Below are 21,574 nucleotides of genomic sequence, written 5' to 3'. Positions count from 1 at the left end.
CCCAAAATTTGCCTGGAGTAGTGTAGGGTAATCGCGGAAAACCTACACGTAAATGACCGGGTACAGATTTCAACCGATGTCCTCCGATGTGCAAGTCCAATGTGCTAACAACAGCACCACCTCGCTCAGTGATATTTCAGTAAGGACGGCGATAAGTTACTCAGTTCGCTTGGGGTGCAGAAACGGCGTTGGGAAACGGAAGGACAGATAATGTTGTGGATGGTCATCAATGAAGTCATCCCAGCAGGTGGCGTCACCAGCCGAAAGGTAGCATTGGGCACGTGACAACGGCAGAAAAGAACGTGGAACGATCAGTCTAAACTGATCTACGTTCTGCAGATAACAGTCCGAAAACACTTTACGATATCTACTTCTAAATCTATAGTAATATACAGGGTGGTCAGAAAACGTGTGAAATGCTTGTAGGGATGTTACAGGGCAGGTTGTACTGAGACATAACTGTTAAGAAATAAATTCGATACGTTGCTCCGTTTCCGAGTTATGTAGCATAGAATTTAGCCAATCGGGGCGTCGCGCGCTCGCATTCAAGCGGCCTGCCAGGGGCGGTGTTACCCAACGAGTACTTTGGCTCGTTAGCTGAACGTTGAATTTACGCGCGCGACGATCTGATTGGCTAACTTCAGTGCTAAATAACTCGGAAACGGCGCGACGTATCGGATTTCTTTCTTAACATTTATGTCTCAGTACAATCTGCCCTGTAAGATCCCTACAAGCATTTCACACATTTTCTGACCACCCTGTATAATACACATTAGGCTTTAGATATGAAATGTCAAAAGTTGTTTTCCTTCACAGGTGGCAATAAGTGTTGGTTGCAGGGTGCCTACAATAAGGATAACATGTGCACACGCAAGAATCTGTCAAAGCTTTCCAAACAATAGAGCACAGAGACAACAGCCTCACACTACATTAACTCCCTTGCGAAGGGGTCCCAGTAATTTAAGCATAGCGAAATTAATTATAATAAAACGAACATTCAAACATAAACATAAATAAGATCTGTTTCCCAACTCCTTATACTCCATAGAAGAAATTCTGAATGTGTAATTCCATTTTCCGACCGCGCGTTTGTGTGTGTGTGTGTGTGTGTGTGTGTGTGTGTGTGTGTGTGTGTATGTATGTGTGTGTGTGTACTGTAATAGCCCAGGCAGATAAGTGCGCTCCTGCTGACCAGAATACGAAACGAGATGATGCAGTAGTCGGGACGAAAGATCGTCCTGAATTTCGTTTTCAGCTGTTCCCCGAATAACTTTTGCCGAATGGCAAGACCGATTATTCAGAAATTTGCAGCTACCTTCTTTCCTCCTCATTGTTCAGCTATGTATCTAATGACTTCCGTATCGATTAGGTATTGATCTTTCCCCTCTCTCATTCTTCCTGATGGTATATCATTTTCTCTGTGCCTCATTACTTGGCAGCAGTTTATTGGCTATGTAGCCAAATTGTCACTCTAATTCCTCATAGTAATTGTAACATGTGCTCTTCTGAGAAGAGTACTTGAAATGTTTTGCATTGCCATTGACATACACTAATGTTTGTGAAAATTGCAACACCAATAAGGTATGGTATGATAAATTCTAAAATTGGAGTATGTGTAGAATAGTGGAAGCAACATAAGTTGCGACATTATTGTCACATATTATCAAGTGATATTGTTTCAATTTCTGCTACTATTTGGTGGTTATTTTATTGACAGTATTGGAAATGTGAGCTCGGGTGAAACACTTTGCATTTTTCGCAATGGGAAAGTGCACTCTCAGTGTGGTCTCGGATTCTATTGTCAGTAGAAGGCAGTCAGCGGATCCTCCCCCCTCCCCCCCCCCCCCCCACAATGAGACGGAAAGTTTTTACCAAAGTCAGGCTGTAGCCTGCTTCGTGGTTTTGTGGGCAGAGCCAGTGCCCTCCCTAGCTGAGGGCAAGGGGTGCTGTGGCACATTGCCATCCCCAGAGAATAACTGAGCATGAAATTTTTGCTTCTTCTACACGAAAGTTAAAGGTCGTGAAGTGACGCACTGCCTGGCTAATTTGAGAAAGCAGGTCGCTTTCACTCCAAAATTTTGGTCATCCAGTTGAATCTTAGTCCAGAGAGGCTGACCAACCGAGGAGGCACTGCTATAGGCCAGTATCAACGACATGTTTCTTCATACATACACTCCTGGAAATTGAAATAAGAACACCGTGAATTCATTGTCCCACGAAGGGGAAACTTTATTGACACATTCCTGGGGTCAGATACATCACATGATCACACTGACAGAACCACAGGCACATAGACACAGGCAACAGAGCATGCACAATGTCGGCACTAGTACAGTGTATATCCACCTTTCGCAGCAATGCAGGCTGCTATTCTCCCATGGAGACGATCGTAGAGATGCTGGATGTAGTCCTGTGGAACGGCTTGCCATGCCATTTCCACCTGGCGCCTCAGTTGGACCAGCGTTCGTGCTGGACGTGCAGACCGCGTGAGACGACGCTTCATCCAGTCCCAAACATGCTCAATGGGGGACAGATCCGGAGATCTTGCTGGCCAGGGTAGTTGACTTACACCTTCTAGAGCACGTTGGGTGGCACGGGATACATGCGGACGTGCATTGTCCCGTTGGAACAGCAAGTTCCCTTGCCGGTCTAGGAATGGTAGAACGATGGGTTCGATGACGGTTTGGATGTACCGTGCACTATTCAGTGTCCCCTCGACGATCACCAGTGGTGTACGGCCAGTGTAGGAGATCGCTCCCTACACGATGATGCCGGGTGTTGGTCCTGTGTGCCTCGGTCGTATGCAGTCCTGATTGTGGCGCTCACCTGCACGGCGCCAAACACGCATACGACCATCATTGGCACCAAGGCAGAAGCGACTCTCATCGCTGAAGACGACACGTCTCCATTCGTCCCTCCATTCACGCCTGTCGCGACACCACTGGAGGCGGGCTGCACGATGTTGGGGCGTGAGCGGAAGACGGCCTAACGGTGTGCGGGACCGTAGCCCAGCTTCATGGAGACGGTTGCGAATGGTCCTCGCCGATACCCCAGGAGCAACAGTGTCCTTAATTTGCTGGGAAGTGGCGGTGCGGTCCCCTACGGCACTGCGTAGGATCCTACGGTCTTGGCGTGCATCCGTGCGTCGCTGCGGTCCGGTCCCAGGTCGACGGGCACGTGCACCTTCCGCCGACCACTGGCGACAACATCGATGTACTGTGGAGACCTCACGCCCCACGTGTTGAGCAATTCGGCGGTACGTCCACCCGGCCTCCCGCATGCCCACTATACGCCCTCGCTCAAAGTCCGTCAACTGCACATACGGTTCACGTCCACGCTGTCGCGGCATGCTACCAGTGTTAAAGACTGCGATGGAGCTCCGTATGCCACGGCAAACTGGCTGACACTGACGGTGGCGATGCACAAATGCTGCGCAGCTAGCGCCATTCGACGGCCAACACCGCGGTTCCTGGTGTGTCCGCTGTGCCGTGCGTGTGATCATTGCTTGTACAGCCCTCTCACAGTGTCCGGAGCAAGTATGGTGGGTCTGACACACCGGTGTCAATGTGTTCTTTTTTCCATTTCCAGGAGTGTATTTTGAAAGGGTACAGTACCGCCCGGCAATGAAAATAGGTACAACATTCTTCGTTATTCTTGCCAGAACAACATATTTTTTGTAATAATAACTCAATTTCACTTAACACACCAAAGCCGGATACCAGTGTAGGAAAGAATAACAATTTATTTATTTGATTGATCACATGTGCACTCCCACAAAATAAATCCCTACATCCAATTTGGTGAGATCTGCGAAATGAATGAATGTATGGTCGTCTGCTAACCGCAGATAGTGAATATGCAATATATGATCATCTTTGAGACGGTCCTTTGGTCACCTTTGGTGGAACCAAAGAGATGAAATTTACCTGAGCTTTGAGCGGCTGAAATGTGGCTGACCAATACGGTAGCAAGGTGCTCCCCCACCTCGACGGAGATGCGAGCTGACCTGAACAACGGCCATGTTTCAGCGCGCTGGCGCTGGATCTTGTGTTGGTAAGAGCTGTCTTAGGTGTGCTCCGTAAAGACAAAAGAATGGAGAGAATGGTATGCGTGTGGAATACTTATCGAAGTTAATTGATGTATTTTGATGTCGTGGACAGTAATAATCTTGTTGGTGTGTTGACTGAAGCCACTTATTTGCATTATCACAGTGGTGATATTTCACATTGAAGTGTAACAGAGGCTAGTCGAAATGCAAGTTCTTGTCGTCTAAATATGTAACAACAGAAAAATGAGCAGTAGAGTAAAATACGAGAGTTACTGGTGGATTCAAGCACTTATTGCGAACTATTTACTGCGTGAATTGATCAAAGTTGATGGACTGACTAGCTCAGCAGCAGGTATTTGTACTGGTGGACAAGGATAAGGTTAAACTCACAGTCAAGTAGTGGTGGCAATTGCTTAATTGATGATTGTTAATGAGGTATGACATGATGTATGTATGTATGTATGTATGTATGTATGCGGTATATTTCATTATTTTTTTTCTCAGTTTTATTTCTCTGTAGGTTTGATGTACATTTTAGAGTAATGGTATGGAGCCTGACATTCTACATGTAACGAGTATACGCAATTTTTTTTCTTTTGTTGATTTTGTTTTGTATTTAGACAGTGCTGTGTAAAGATTATTACCCCGCAATTTATGAATGTCAGATTACTTGCTCTGTGTTTGGACGGTGAGCTATTTAAAATTTCATGAGTACAATTAGTATTTTTTTATTTGTTATAGAATTAGCGAAGTTTGGATTACTCCTAAAAAACGGATATCCCAGTAAATAAGCAAATTTTTATCTTACCATTATTTTTTTATTTGTATGATGTAATGTTTTATTTGTCATTTGGATTGTTGTAAATTTGTATGTGTACGTTACTCCAGATTGTGGAGAGTACAATAATGCAACGACTGTGTCCGTAATTTGGTAAAGTAACAGCATTTGGTCGGCTATTTGAAGTCACCAGGGGCTAAGGTCTCCTCCTGGTTATTATGATGACTTGCTACGTTTGTTCGAATACAGCTTTCGGAACTACCCTCGCATTGCAAGAATTGTACCATGCCATTTTTTTTTTTTCTGCATGGGTAGCCGTTGGTGAAAGGGTACTGTACCGCCCGACATTGAAAATAGGCACAACATTCTTCGTTATTCTTGTCAGAACAACATATTTTTTGTAATAATAACTCAATTTCACTTAACACACCAATGCCGGATACCAGTGTAGGAAAGAATGACAATTTATTTATGTAATTGATCACATGTGCACTGCCACAAAATAAATCCCTACATCCAGTTTGGTGAGATCTGCGAAATGAATGAATGTATGGTCGTCTGCTAACCGCAGATAGTGAATGTGCAGTATCTGATCATCTTTGAGACGGTCCTTTGGTCACCTTTGGTGGAACCAAAGAGATGAAATTTACCTGAGCTTTGAGCGCCTGAAATGTGGCTGACCAATATGGTAGCAAGGTGCACCTGTCTTAGGTGTGCTCCGTAAAGACACAAGAGTGGAGAGAATGGTATGCATGTGGAATACTTAAGAGTAGTTTGGAATAATTATTTCTCCGTTCCAGGAACTTTTAGGGGGAGAATTAAATGATAGGCAGCTAATATTAAGGGGATCGTAGTAATTTTCGGAAGTGACCAACGGTCACAATGAAACCACATGTAGCAATAAGTTGAAATACTTGCGAGTGCTAGTACTAAGTTGGAATACTTGCGAGTGCTAGTACTAAATTGAAATACTTCCGAGTGCTAAAGTTAAGCTGAATTACTGACGTGTGTACTATAAGTTGGAAATATTTAAGAAATGATGTGTGCAGGACTTGAAATTAGAGACGAGTACTTCCACGTGGTGAGTACTGTGTGAGTCTCAATCTGTGTATGAGACAAAGGATAAAGAGAAGTACTCGTCCATGGTATCAGTTGAGGACTCTCGTGTGTGACGAATATGTTCTTAATATTACTTTGCGTGTAATGTTTCCGCGTGACGCTGGATTCAAACTCTAATACTCTGAGAGAGAAGCAAGGTGAGTCAGCCGTCTACCAGCAACGCCACTTGGCTTACATTGCACAGGAAGACGTGCATATATCCTCCAGAGTTCGTAGTAGGAAAGAAAAGTTACGAAGTGGGGCAGTGTCGTGTGAAACTGGGATGAATACTAATTGAAGTGGGAAAGCTGAAAGTGAAGTGATTCTAACGTTGTGACTATTGTTTGTGATGTATGTTGCCAGTGTGATGTATTTCACGTAATTTAAGTACGTGTGGTTTTATGGGAGAGTAGCAAAATAGGTTCAGAGGCAATGCATGTTCCTTTTTGTGCCGCTCGGTCTGGAGGAAATTTTCGTGATGATGGGTGTGAAAGTCGAAGTGTGAGATATAGCAGAAGATCCACCATCCTATCCAGAAAGTGCACTGTAGTGTTAGACAATTACGAGACCATAAGATAGAGAATCACCAATGTAAAGCCAAGTTTCTCATGTGTAATTATTGTATAAAATGTAATGGTGTGTTTAGGTTAGAGAATTTATCGGAATAAAAAAGATAGTGATAAGAAAAAGATTGGTGGTCTTTTTCTTCGAATAGTATGTTGTCATGATATCCAGAATTTATAATGTGTGTGCCATTCATATTCAGTGCGATGGCCACGTGTTGATCAAAGCCATTGAATAAGAAAGAAAATGTGGTATTGCCAGAGCGTAGTGAACAATCAGAGTTGTGTAAATTACTAATAGTCAGTTGTGCATCATCCGTTTCCGTTGCGCAATATTCAAACAGGAGAATAATTTGTAGCTTAATTGTGAGTACTAGAGCTTGTAATCAGTCATTGATGTTTTGCGATAAATAAGAACATATCCACTTGCTTGGCAGACCACTCATCTTGCAGGCCTGACTGCTTGATGCTACAGTATGAGCAAGGCATGTGGGTGCCTCACAATTTTGTATGGCAAGAGCAGAGAGATTCTATTGAGTTCTCCTGTTCTTTTATATGAAATAACTGATTTTTCATTTGCCACAACGGCAACAGCTTTGAGTCATCCTCTCCATGCAGAGCTTTTTCAGGAGGGAGACGGAGTTTCATGACATCGTCTTCCAGCTACCAAGCGTTTGGTATCCCGGTCACCGTTTGATGCTGATGGGTGCATGTCGCTGATTTTGGGGAAATGCAGATTTCACGGTCTGCGTTAGGGCTATCCGTACAGTATAGACTTCCAAAGTGATTAAGACAGTAGAGTGATGGCATGCACGTAGCCCCGGCAGCTTCCTCATTTGTGTACCAAGGCAGGCCATTGTGAGCCAATGACCAGTTTTTCACAGAATTGTTCAACAAAGTAGAAATGTGCAGGCAAGTGGCAGTATGCCTCATCAATATCAAAGGACCCAATATCAGCATGAGTGAGCTGGAATGGGGCAGAGTGATTGGTCTTCGGAAAACAGGTTTGTTGTAGTGTGGCATTACGGTTTGTTCAGGGTACGCTGCTACGACAGTGATGTGTTTGTGGAACCATGGATAGAAGAGGGTTGTACACAACGATGAATGCGAACTGTTCCAGAGAATATGACCACAGTGTGAGATGACCACTTCTTTTCTGTAAGTAACGGAACAGCCTCATTGACAGTGCTAATTATAAGGTCGGGTACTGCGAAAGGTGTGAAGGTGTCTCTCTCTCTACAGTTCGACGCATTTTCTTGGGGACTGGACCGGTGTCACACATGGCCATTGCATCAGATTCCATTGGCCAGAAACCAGCAACGTGTCAGGCTGCTATGAGCTGCTGAAAACCGTGATTGGCGTACTGAGTGGCTATATGCAGAACTTCGGTCAAGTATCGTTTCATCTGCTCTTATAGAGTGGGCCGCAGACAGGTTAAATGCAGCCATGTTGAAAGCAATGGGATTGACAGCATTGTTGAGCGGCACACCTAATGCGATGATACAAGACACGATTGGCTCCAATACGCGATCTCACCACCTGTGTACTGAGAGGGCCATCGCAACAGCAACTGCTACATAAGGACATCTTAGAGCCCAAAGCACTGCCCCTCCTGCAGACAGCTCTCCATGCCGTGTTTGAACGGGATAGTGCCTGGTCACAAGTGATGAATCTGCAAGTCTTCTTCAAAGAACGACGGGTACTACTGCTTCTCTGGCCTGCACCTTCACCTAACACGTCAGGGATATGATTAGTCAGCAGATTGTTCGTTTTGGTCGTCAGAAACTACTGTCGAAACTTTGTGGACGAGCATACAAAAAATGTGGCAGTGTGTTCCCCAGCATCATATGCAACCCCTCTTTGATTCCGTGCTGTGACGTCTAGAGACTCTGATTGCAGCACGTAGCTGGTTCACACTGAATTCTCACGGTCATGTGAGGATAGTTCTGTAATTCAGATCGTTTGTGTATTGTCATATTCCTAATCTGTCGATTAAATTTCATTGTAATCACATGCCCCTTCTTGGTGTAGCAATTTTCATAAACGTCAGTGTATGTCACATCCACTGTCCAAACACTTTTAGACGGTAGGCAAACCTAGCTTAAGACTCAACTGTTTGGCTGAAATGTTGTCTTGTAGCATGGATCATTACTTTTCACGTGGCTGTTTTCATCACGAATGACCGATGATTGTAGCAATGTCAATTAGAATACGTGATCGAGGCAATATACAGGGTGGTCCAAATATCTCACGAAATAAGCCTCAAACGAAAGAACTACAAAACTCGTCTAGCTTGAAGGGGGGAAACCAGATGGCGCTATGGTTGGCCCGCTAGATGGCGCTGCCATAGGTCAAACGAATATCAACTGCGTTTTTTTAAAATAGGAACCCCCATTTTTTATTACATATTCTTGTAGTACGTATAGGAATGTGAATGTTTTAGTTGGACCACTTTTTTCGCTTTGTGACAGATGACGCTGTAATAGTTCAAATGGTTCAAATGTCTCTGAGCACTATGGGACTTAACATCTGTGGTCATCAGTCCCCTAGAACTTTGAACTACTTAAACCTAACTAACCTAAGGACATCACACACATCCATGCCCGAGGTAGGATTCGAACCTGCGACCGTAGCAGTCCCGCGGTTCCGGACTGAGCGCCTAGAACCGGCTGTAATAGTCACAAACGTATAAGTACGTGGTCTCACGTAACATTCCGCCTGTGCGGACGGTATTTGCTTCGTAATACATTACCCGTGTTAAAATGGACCGTTTACCAATTGCGGAAAAGGTCGATATCGTGTTGATGTATGGCTGTTGTGATCAAAATGCCCAACGGGCGTGTGCGATGTATGCTGCTCGGTATTCTGGACGACATCATCCAAGTGTCCGGACCGTTCGCCGAATAGTTAAGTTAATTAAGGAAACAGGAAATGTTCAGCCACATGTGAAACGTCAACCACGACCTGCAACAAATGATGATGCCCAAGCAGGTGTTTTAGCTGCTGTCGCGACTAATCCGTACATCAGTAGCAGACAAACTGCGCGAGAATCGGGAATCTCAAAAACGTCGGTGTTGAGAATGCTACATCAACATCAATTGCACCCATACCATATTTCTACGCACCAGGTATTACATGGCGACGACTTTGAACGTCGTGTACAGTTCTGCCCCTGGCTACAAGAGAAATTACGGGACGATGGCAGATTGATTTGCACGCGTTCTATTCACCAACAGCGGTAACGTAAACCGGCATAATATGCACTATTGGGCAACGGAAAATCCACGGAGGCTGCGACAAGTGGAACATCAGCAACGTTGGCGGGTTAATGTATGGTGCGGCACTATGGGAGGAAGGATAATTGACCCCCATTTTATCGATGGCAATCAAAATGGTGCAATGTATGCTTATTTCCTGCGTAATGATCTACCGATGTTATTACAAGATGTTCCACTGCATCACAGAATGGCGATGTACTTCCAACAGCTCGCGTGCGGTTGAAGCGGTATTGAATAGCATATTTCATGACATGTGGATTGGTCGTCGAAGCACCATACCATGGCCCGCACGTTCACCGGATCTGACGTCCCCGGATTTCCTTCTGTGGGGAAAGTTATTTGCTATCGTGATCCACCGACAACGCCTGACAACATGCGTCAGCGCATTGTCAATGCATGTGCGAACATTACGGAAGGCGAACTACTCGCTGTTGAAAGGAATGGCATTACTCGTATTGCCAAATGCATTGAGGTAGACGGACATCATTTTGGGCATTTATTGCATTAATGTGGTATTTACAGGTAATCACGCTGTAACAGCATGCGTTCTCAGAAATGATGAGTTCACAAAGGTACATGTACCACATTGGAACAACCGAAGTAAAATGTTACCTACGTTCTGTATTTTAATTTAAAAAACCTACCTGTTACCAACTGTTCGTCTAAAATTGCGAGCCATATGTTTGTGACTATTACAGCACCATCAATCACAAAGCGAAAAAAGTGGCCCAACTAAAACATTCGTATTTCTTTACGTACTACACGAATATGCAGTAAAAAATTGAGGTTCCTATTTTAGAAAAAACGTTTGACCTATGGCAGCGCCATCTAGCGGGCCGACCATAGCGCCATCTGGTTTCCCCCTTCAAGCTAGACAAGTTTCGCTCTTTGCAGTTCTTTCGTTTGACGCTTATTTCGGGAGAAATTTGGCACAGTCACGATCAATGGACCACCCTGTATACAAACTCAAACTTCCCGTCACTATTATGCAAACCCATTAGAAACATGCCATTTTAACCGCAGACACGGTGCTAGGGTTGCCAGAGAGCTGTGAGACCACGGACACGTGCTGGTGGCTGGCTCCGTCTTCGACTTGGGCTACTGGGCGTGTGGTGGGAGGTTAGCAGCTCCCCTGCCGCGCTCGACCTGCTGCCGGCTGGCGCGGAACTTCACGGACGCCGGCAGCTCGCCGCAGACACGACCGCGGGTTTCTTGCACACTTCTTCTTGCCTTTTGCAACTGAAACGGCTGCTGCGAGCGCCTGCCGAGTGCCAATTACCGGCTCCTCGCTTCCTTGCCCTGCGGCGCGCTCGCCCTTGACGCGGAACCAATGGCAGCTACGGACTGGGAAAACGTAGAAACGTGACTTCAGTCGTGCATAAATCGGGGCGCAGTGCGCATTTTCACAATTCTGAACAGCTTTTAACGTCTGGTACATATTACTGGCGTAAAATGCCTGGTAGTTGAAGGACCGGACTAAATAAGGATTGAATATATTTCTTATTAAGATTTTTATTTACGCTACTCAGGAAAAATAAATTTTCCAATCAGGTCAACAGTACCTCGACATATTGAGACAAAACTGTACTCAAATTTAAGAACGATTACTGATAATCGATCAACAATTTTATCGAATGTTTCAATGGTATCAAATGACAAAGAGTTTGTGTTAGTTCAAATACTTGCTCTCAACGCCCAAAAAGTCATTCATGGGAACATGAAGCGAGAAAGTTTAAATATACAACAAATGTTACTCTCTTTCCAAAAATATACAAATTTTGAGTGCCACTGGTTACTATTCTCGAAATATTTACAGCGAATACTAATAAGAGAAGGAAGATAGTATATCACAAGTTACATAACGATCTCTTGAAAGGTTTTAAGAAAACAGTCCTCAAAACATATTTTTAGAATGTGTTTAACTAAAATACTACTAACAGTTCAGGTTTATCTGGAAAGGACTTCATTAAAAGGAAACAAAAAAGTTAAAGCTGCTCGATTTGAGTCCACCACACGTCGGGTAATATGGTCCAGACGAACGGTCCCGAAATTACTTAGGGCGGGCACAGTACGCTGCTCACCATACTCCTCCTTTTTATGCAACCAGAGGGGACACTCTCCAAGACACAAACGTACAGTAATATCGTGATGAAAAGAGAAGTAACTTTTCAGTAAAACAAGTAAAGCTTAAGTCATCATACTACAGGCTGGCAGCGAAAACAAAACATTTGTAAAAAAAGGTAATAAGGCAACCACCCCCACATACAACTGATAGAAGTTCAGCGGCCAACCGAGATTCAGCTTAATATCACGCCACGAGGCGGCACCGGTAAATACATACATCAAAAAAAGTTTTGCAACACCTCGGTTCCGAGAGTTCCGGAACCTGTACAGGAAATTGGAATAGAGATCAACATACACATCATTTCCGCTCTTGTTATTGCTCATGAAAACGACACATTGCATGTTGTACCACCATACAGCGAGACCTTCAGAGGTGGTGGTCCAGATTGCTGATGGATGCCTGCATTCGTCGTGGCATACTGTTCACAAGTTCATCAAGCCACTGTTGGTGCACATTGTCCAACTCCTCAAAGGCGATTCGGCGTAGATTCTTCAGAGTGATTGGTGGGTCACGTCGTCCATAAACAGCCCTCTTCTATCTATCCCAGGCATGCTCGATAGCGTTGATGTCTGGAGAACATGTTGGCCACTCTAGTCGAGCGATGTCGTTATCCTGAAGGAAATCATTCACAAGATGTTCACGATTGGGGGGGGGGGGGGGGTGCGAATTGACGTCCATGAAGACGAGAAGACGAATGTGTCGCCAATATGCTGCCAATACGGTTGCACTATCGGTCAGAGGATGGCATTCACATATCGTACAGCCGTTACAGCGCCTTCCATGATCATCAGTGGCGTACGTCGGCCCCACATATTGCCACCCCAAAACAGCAGGGAACCTCCAACTTGCTACACTCGCTGGACAGTGTGTCTAAGGCGTTCAACCTGACCGGGTTGCCTCCAAACTCGTCTCCGACGACTGTCTGGTTGAAGGCATATGCGACACTCATCGGTGAAGAGAACGTGATGACAATCCTGAGCGGTCGATTCAGTATGTTGTTGAGCCCATCTGTACCGCGCTGCAGGGTGTCGTGGTTGCGAAGAAGGACCTCGTCATGGACGTCGGGACTGAAGTTGCGCATCATGCAGCCTATTGCGCACAGTTTGAGTCGTAACACGACGTCCTGTAGCTGCACGAAAAGCATTATTCAACATGGTGGCGTTGCTGTCAGGGTTCCTCCTAGCCATAGCCCATAGGGAGCGATGATCCACGGCAGCAGTACCCGAGGAATGTCATCGACAGTTCCTGTCTCTCTGTATCTCCTCCATGTCCGAACAACATCGCTTTGGTCCACTCCGAGACGCCTGGACACTTTGTAAACTTATTTGTCCGTCGCTGACAAAGAAGACCGCAAACCTTCTTTCCTTCCCGTCTGGGCAAGCTGTGCATTGACTAGCGTGCATGCAAAGCTTACTGGGACAGGGTAAATGTTAGCTACAGTGAAGTCGATAATTCAATTGTACTACTGGCATTTTAATTTGTTATCCCCCACAACTCACAAAATGTACAAAAAAGTGTGAATTTCTTTGTCCACCCACACACACCTGAGAATGGCACATTAACAATTTGCAGTTCCGCGCCCCTATTACCGGCAGCTGCGTTGATAAATACTCGGCACCTCGCAAGGATAACTACCAGATCAAGAATATTAGGTAAGTTGTTGGAAGTGGTTAAGCGTTGGTGAAAATCTCGCTTCTGAGCACACATAGAGCTCTAACCGCAAACTGTGCGCGGAAAACGCGTTGGTGCAATACTGCGATTCAGACCGTATATCTCCCTTCGAAGACGACAGTCAAGACGCCGTCTGTAAGTCCGTACCTCTAGATGGCTGAAAGCGAAGTCCACTCTCTCCACAATTCTCCTGTCTCCCACGCGTACGAAAACGCGGCGGAAGAATACTCTGTTTCGGCCAATGTCGAACGCTCTATGATCGCCGAAATCCTCCAACGGCATTTCTGAGATCTACCCAGTGATCGAGTAGGTCATAACGCCCCTAGGCAAACGAAATTCCCGTCTTCGCCGCGTGTTGCCCAGTACAGGTGGCTCCGGATGCCGGGCTATCCCCAAAAGTGCCGTATTGTCCCGCGTTTCCGGTAACCGCTACCTGCCGCCCACGGCGGCCCGGCGAGCTACGGCCATCTGCAGACTTTACATTCCACAATTCTCAACTTCCGACGCTTTTCACCAACGCTTTAAGTTAGTGGCTCAGTCATGCAGACAAGCAGGGATTATTGCTCGAGAGTGGATCATATGTATCATAATTCAATAGAGTCATGATCTGATGCCCTTGCCAGTCCCTTTATTATTAATACTAATGTTGGTAACCTAACGTGTAAGTGCCCATGTCCTGGCACCTTACAACTTCCCTTGTTCAGAGCCTTCCTGGCACAAAGTAACAATGCTGACACGATCGAACCGCGGTATTGACCGTCTAGGCCTGGTTGAACTACAGACAACACGAGCCGTGTACCTCCTTCCTGGTGGACTGACTGGAACTGGTCGGCTGTCGGACCCCCTCCGTCTAATAGGCGCTGCTCATCCATGATTGTTTACATCTTTCGGGGGGTTTAGTGACATCTCTGAACAGTCAAAGGGACTGTGTCTGTGATACAATATCCACAAACGTCTGTCTTTAGGAGTTCTGGGAACTGGGGTGATGCAAAACTTTTTTTGATGTGTATATTTAACCATCGGCAACGGCCTTGCTGCAGTGGATACACCGGTTCCCGTGAGATCACCGAAGTTAAGCGCTGTCGGGTGTGGTCGGCACTTGGATGGGTAACCATCCAGGCTGCCATGCGCTGTTGCCATTTTTCAGGGTGCACTCAGCCTCGTGATGCCAATTGAGGAGCTACTCGACCGAATAGTAGCGGCTTCGGTCAAGACTACCATCACAACGATCGGGAGAGCAGTGTGCTGACCCCATGCCCCTCCTATGCGCATCCTCCACTGAGGATGACACGGCGGTCGGATGGTCCCGGTAGGCCACTCGTGGCCTGAAGACGGAGTGTTTAACCATCGTATGGGATGGAAAACATAGGTGTAAGGAAGACTGGAACAGTTGGCTGATGAACCTCAGCTATGTAAGTATAACCCGCCAAAATACAAGCAACAATATTCGCCCCACTGAGGCCCCCAAGCTTGCGGTCTCCAAATAATTAAAGAAAGTGACCTATCGATTAAGCACACAAGATAGGAGGCACTAGGCAAAAAAAAAAAAATGTTTTATACGTCATGATTAATGACATTGAACATGAAAGAAATTTACAAAATCCCATATACAATACACAACTGAATTATAAGTATATAGGAGTCTTTTTTTCCAGTCTTTTGACTGGTTTGATGCGGCCCGCCAGGAATTCCTCTCCTGTGCCAACCTCTTCATCTCAGAGTAGCACTTGCAACCTAAGTCCTCAACTATTTGTTGGGTGTATTCCAACCTCTGCCTTCCTCTACAGTTTTTACCCTCTACAGTTCCCTCTAATATCATGGAAGTTATTCCCTGATGTCTTAACAGATGTCCTACCGTCCTGTCCATTCTTCTTGTCAGCATCTTCCCCATATTCCTTTCCTCTCAGATTCTGCGGCCAACCGCCTCATTCCCTACCTTATCTGTCCATCTAATTTTCAACATTCGTCTGTAGCACCACTTCTCAAATGCTTCGATTCTCTGCTGTTCCGGTTTCCCCACAGTCCATGTTGCACTACCATACAATGCTGTACTCCAAAAGTACATTCTCAGAAATTTCTTCCTCAAATTAAGGCCGATATTTGATATTAGTATACTTCTCTTGGCTAGGAATGCCCTTTCTGTCGTTGCTAGTCTGCTTTTGATGTCCTCCTTGCTCCGTCCGTCATTGGTTGTTTTCCTGCCTACTTAGCAGAATTCCTTTTGATCTACTTCGTGACCGTCAATCCTGATGGTAAGCTCCTCGTTATTCTCATTTATGCTACTTCAAACATTACGTTTGTCTTTCTTCGAATTACTCAATGGTATGTCGTCAGACTCATGCATTCTACACATCAACGTGAATAGTCGTTTTGTTGCCACTTTCCCCAATGATTTCAATGATTCTGACGGAATGTTATCTGTCCCTTCTGCCTTATTTGATTTTAAGTCTTCCAAAGCTCTTTTACATTCTGATTCTAATACTGGATATCCCATCTCTTATAAATCGACTCCTACTTCTTCTTTTATCACTTCAGACAAGTCTTCCCCCTCATGGAGGATTTGTACTGTTTCCACCTATCCGATCTCTCGTCTGCATTTAACAGTGGAATTCTCGTTGCACTCTTGATGTTACAACACTTGCTTTTAATTTCACCGAAGTTTGTTTTGAATTTCCTATATGCTGACTCAGTCCTTCCAACAATCATTTCTTTTTGGATTTCTTCACATTTTTCATGCAACTATTTCTTCATAGCTTCCCGGCACTTCCTACTTATTTCATTCCTCAGTGACTGGTGTTTCTGTAATCCTGAATTTCCCGGAACATTTTTGTACTTCCTTCTTTCATCGATCAACTGAAGTATTTCTTTTGTTACCCATTGTTTCCTCGCAGTTACCTTCTGTGTACCTATGTTTCTCTTTCCAACTTCCGCGACTGTCCTTTGTAGATTTGTCCATTCCTCTTCAACTGTACTGCCCACTGAATTATCCCTTATTGCTGTATCTATATCTTAGAGAACTTCAAGCGTATCTCTTCATTCCTTAGTGTTCCTGCATCTCACTTCTTTGCGTGTTGATTCTTCCTGACCAATCTCTTAAACTTTAGCCTACTGCTCATCTCTGCTCCTGAATACGTCTTACAACCCAGTATCGATTTCGGAATCTCTGTCTGACCATGATGTAATGTAACTGTAATCTTCTCGTATCACCCCACCTTTTCGAATTATACCTTCTCCTCTTGCGGTTCTTGAACAGAGTGTTCGCTATTACTAGATGAAATTTATTACAGAACTCAATTAGTCTTTAACCTCTCTCATTCCTTGTCCCAAGCCTATACTCTTCTCTAACAATTTCTTCTGCTCCTTTCCCTACAACTGCACTCCAGTCCCCGACTATTAGATTTTCATCTCCCTTTACGTGCCGTATTACCTTTCCAGTATCTTCATGCACTTTTTCTGTCTCTTCATCTTCAGATTGCGACGTCGGCATCTATACCTGAACTACTCGTTGTCGGTGTTGGTCTGCTGTCGATTCTGATTAGAACAACCCGGTCACTGAACTGTTCACAGTAACACACCCTCTGCCCTACCTTCCTATTCATAACGAACCTTACTCCCGTTGTATCATTTTCTGCTGCTGTTGATATTACCCTATATTCATCTGACTAGAAATTCTTGTCTTCTTTCCATTTCACTTCACTGACCCCTACTATATTTAGACTGAGCCTTTGCATTTCTCTTTTCAGATTTTCTTCCTTCTCTACCATGTTCTAGCTTCTGACATTCCACGCCCCGGCTCGTAGAACGTCATCCTTTCGTTGCTTATTCAACTTTTTTCTCATGATCTCCTCCCCTTCGACAGTCCCCTCCCGGAAATCCGAATGCGGGACTATTCCGGAATCTTTTTCCAATGGAGAGATCATCATGAAACCTTTTCAATTACAGGCCACATGTCCTGTGGATGCACGTCATGTCTCTTTAACACAGTGGTTCCATTGCCTTCTGCATCCTCATGCCGTCGATCATTGCAGATTCTTGCGCCTGTAGGGACAGTGTCCTGTCCCAAGTACAAAAAGTGCCCTGACCCTCTGTCCGCTCCTCCGTCCTCTTGACAAGACCGATGGCAGAATGAGGGTGACTTCTCATGGCGGAAGCCTTCCGCCAATGTTGATTATTAATCAAAATTTAAGCAGTGGCGGGTTTCGACCCCGGGACCGAGGACTTTTTGATTGCTAATCAAAGACACTACCACTTTTTCCTTCGGCAAATATGGTTACAAGACAGTCGTCTTTTTCCATAGGTGGTGAATTCATGAGCAGTCATTAAGGACCAGTTATATTTGCTTTGCACGAGTGATTTAGCCGTCTGTCCTAGAGCACAGGTGCTTACGACAGTATCAAATGGAAATTATTATGTTTTCTTACCTGCGACACACTCCTCAGATCCCCAGACCAGGCTCAGGAACAGGGAATAACGACAACTGGAGGCTGAACCGAGTCTGATATAGAAGCAGCAGGGCACAAACACGCACGGGAAGCGAACCAGTCACAATTATCACTCTCACAGTGGGGACGAAGATCAGTCTTTACGAATGCCGCCTGTTCTCGGCACCGAAGCAACGAAATAGAAGTAACTCACCGAGCATATAAAGCCGCGCGGGATTAGCCGAGCGGTCTCAGGCGCTGCAGTCATGGACTGTGCGGCTGGTCCCGGCGGAGGTTCGAGTCCTCCCTCGGGCATGGGTGTGTGTGTTTGTCCTTAGGATAATTTAGGTTAAGTAGTGTGTAAGCTTAAGAGACTGATGACCTTAGCAGTTAAGTCCCATAAGATTTCATATACATTTAAACATTTTGAGCATACAAAGCTGCCGTGCGTTGACAAGCAGGGGAAAAACTTGGACCCACCAGGAGATGTGTGGATGAGGACGACCCACCGTTCGCCCCCAGACGTGGTCGGCCAAAGGAATAATGTGTCGTTTCCCGTGCAGGTCGCTTGTGTGCGGAAGATGCTCAGCCAAGTTGCAAGTCACACGGGCGGCGAAACAAAGAGGCGGCCCTTGTTCGCAGACCGGCACTGTCGGTGCTGCTTCACTGACTGCCTACCTCCGGAAACGGCCTCAACGGCAATCACAGCGAACGTGCTATGCCCCCTTTGCGCCAAACACTGTGTTCCAGAAGACATGGAGCGAGCAGTCGATACCGGCAACGGTTCAACATCCTCCATACGAGGCGTAATAGTGAGCAAAAACACATCAGAAATGAAACGAAGATAAAAGGGGCATTCAGCAAGTAAAGCAACACATTTTTTTGTTTTTTGTTTTCGTAAATGCAGGCTGGTTTTATTTGGGGTTCCAATACACCATATTATTCCCCTCTATTTTGGCTGCAAAACTCTATTTTCCTACGCAAACTCTGTTCAATGCGACAGTCTTACGGCGCCTTACTGGCAGGGCCTGTATGCCCACATGGAACCACTCCACAGGTAGACGTCAGAGCCAACGTCCCCATCATTCACGTAACGCGAAAGAAATTCCGCACAGAAATTCCGCAAGAAATTCCTCTTTATGGTCTTCTGCTAGGCGTGAGACACCTAGCAGGAACACACCTTCGAATACCGCAGCTTGTGTACGGGTTTGCAGCACTACCAACAGAGACGTCCAGTCGTCCAGCGAGATGTTTGACTGTGATTCGTCGTTCACCTCAAATGAGAGTGTGCGCACATTCCGACGTTCCAGCAGTCGCAGCTGCGTGCGGCCGACTGGCGCCCGCGAGATCGGATAGGTCTGCGGGACCTTGTTGAGATGATGACAGACGCTTCGCCCAACGACTCACCGTACTTTTGTTCACCGTCAGTCTCCGTAGACGTTCTTGAAACGCCTATGAATGTCTGCGAAGCTCTGCTCTTCCGCCAAAAGTAACTCAATGGCGGCTCTATGCTTGGAACGCACCTCCACCACAGACGCCATTTTCGAGACTGCGTATAGCGTCGTCACCTATCGGAACTTCATGAAACTACAGGTGCTGAAGCGGGAATATTCCACGATGTTGCACAAAAAACGCCACATTTTTTTCAACAGAAATTGGTCAGTGCCTCTCGTATAACATACAGGGTCCCTCATTTACCCTAAACACGCCAAATAACATTTTGTCCACAAGAAAAATAAAACAAGTAGCAAGTAAATATTTTCAGCTAGTAGGGGGACATTAACCAGCATGATTGCCTTTCTCAAAACTTTGTTCATAACGAAGGCATGACCAGCAGTGAGTCTTTTTTTAAATTATACCCCATACGTTTTATTTGGTAATCCGCTTTCTGTTCCCAAGACCTGTTCAAAGCTGTATCGGAGTGTGACATTCAGAAAAAAATCACTATATTAACAGACAGTGCGGTACTCAGGGTACTGTAATTCGTCCGCCTGCTGGAGCTGAGAGTAAACAAATGGAAACACAATCAAAAGGCATACTAGTCACTCATTCAACTTTAGCGTAGGTAACTGCCATGTGTACTAGAAAAAGAGAAACGAAGTCCATTTTGTGTTTCGTTTGGGTCCTTTCATCTTGTAGACTTTTTTCATTGTGGTTAACTTCTTTTTGTAACACAGATACAAATTTTTAGTCTCGTTGCCTCTGTCTGGGGTAAGGCAGATATCGACCAGATTCGTCATAACGTCTTTGACTGTTGGAAGTCCCAATGCGGCTAGAAAATCTTTGGTCGCATGTTTCCCGGAACGCCTAACCGTCCTAGTATTCTAGTCTGTTTGCTGCATCCGGCAAGATCGAGAGCTGAGATGTGGAGCTCCATCGACTTAGCTAGCACCCAGCACAATCACCCCGTTCCATTACATGTCGCAAGATTCTTGCTGTTTCCAAACATTGTATTCAGTCGGATTGTTTCAAAGAAGAAACATTTTCCAAAGTTTTATTGAAAACAAAGGCTATTGTGGCTTTCTTTCATAACTGTACACTAGCCAGTGACGAACTACGCAATGTTCAAAAAAGAGCAAACAAAAAAGAACTGAGACTGATACAAGAGGTGCCGATCCGATGGAGCAGCTCATCCCACATGCTCAAAAGAATTTTGGAAAGACAAAGTGAGCTTGGGATTGCGATAATGAAAGTTCAAAGCACTGGCTACCCTCACAGCAAAAAATTACTTCGCTATACAAGAGACAATAATTCGTCTTGAACCTTTTGAAGTGGCAACAACAACAATTTCTACTGTCTACCCTCAAAGCAGAAAATTACTTCGCTATACAAGAGAAAATAAATCTTCTTGAACCTTTTGAAGTGGCAACAACAACAATCTCTGGGGAGTCGTACATCACCGCTTCCTTAATTATACCACTTATCCGCGTTACTGCTGCAAAATTTTCAGTCTTGGAAAGCACCTTAACAACTGATGAAGGATGAAGTGTCCTTGATTAAATCAGTTAATGAAAGAGTGAAACCATTTAACACATTGACTGTTAATATGCTTGTGACATTATTAGATCCTAGGTGTAAAAAACGTGTTTCAGGACATTTTAAGAGGCAGAGAAGGCTGCACAAGTTCTTCAGAAAGAGTATGTTGCTATCATCGAGTCAACTAGAAGAATAATACCTGAAACAGAAGCACCCGTGAACTGTGCTAATACGTCTCCTGATACGTCTGCCAGTTTGAAATCGGATGATCTACGTTTTTTGCCCAATTAGCAACAGCGTAACGTCGATGTCATTACACCAGTCAGCGAGTCCATAATTGGCCTCAATCTATCGTTCGAAGAACCTGTTACAGACAAGCATGCTTGTGTATTAGAGTATTGCGCAAAATCTAATAGTATGTTGCGTGTAATGGTCATTAAATTGATGTGATTGTCCAGCGACTTCAGTTCTTGCAGAGAGGGTTTTCTACACGGCAGAATAAATAATTACTGAGAAAGACAACAGACTAAAGGAGAAGAATTTAACTATCTTACTTGTATCTTTTAATGTTTTATTTTAAACAGCAGACTAAAGGACAAGAATTTAAATACCTCAA

At 45.0% G+C, this 21,574-nt stretch overlaps 1 pseudogene; it reads left to right on the top strand.

Moving 5' to 3' along the window:
- Nucleotides 1-14,582: 14,582 nt before the first annotated feature.
- Nucleotides 14,583-14,700, top strand: LOC124614690 (annotated as a pseudogene).
- Nucleotides 14,701-21,574: the final 6,874 nt, after the last annotated feature.

The sequence above is a fragment of the Schistocerca americana genome, chromosome 4 (genome assembly GCF_021461395.2).
Source record: "Schistocerca americana isolate TAMUIC-IGC-003095 chromosome 4, iqSchAmer2.1, whole genome shotgun sequence".
Taxonomy (NCBI): Eukaryota; Metazoa; Arthropoda; class Insecta; order Orthoptera; family Acrididae; genus Schistocerca; species Schistocerca americana.
The sequence above is the reverse complement of the archived record's forward strand: the minus strand, read 5'-3'. Positions and strand labels throughout refer to the sequence as shown.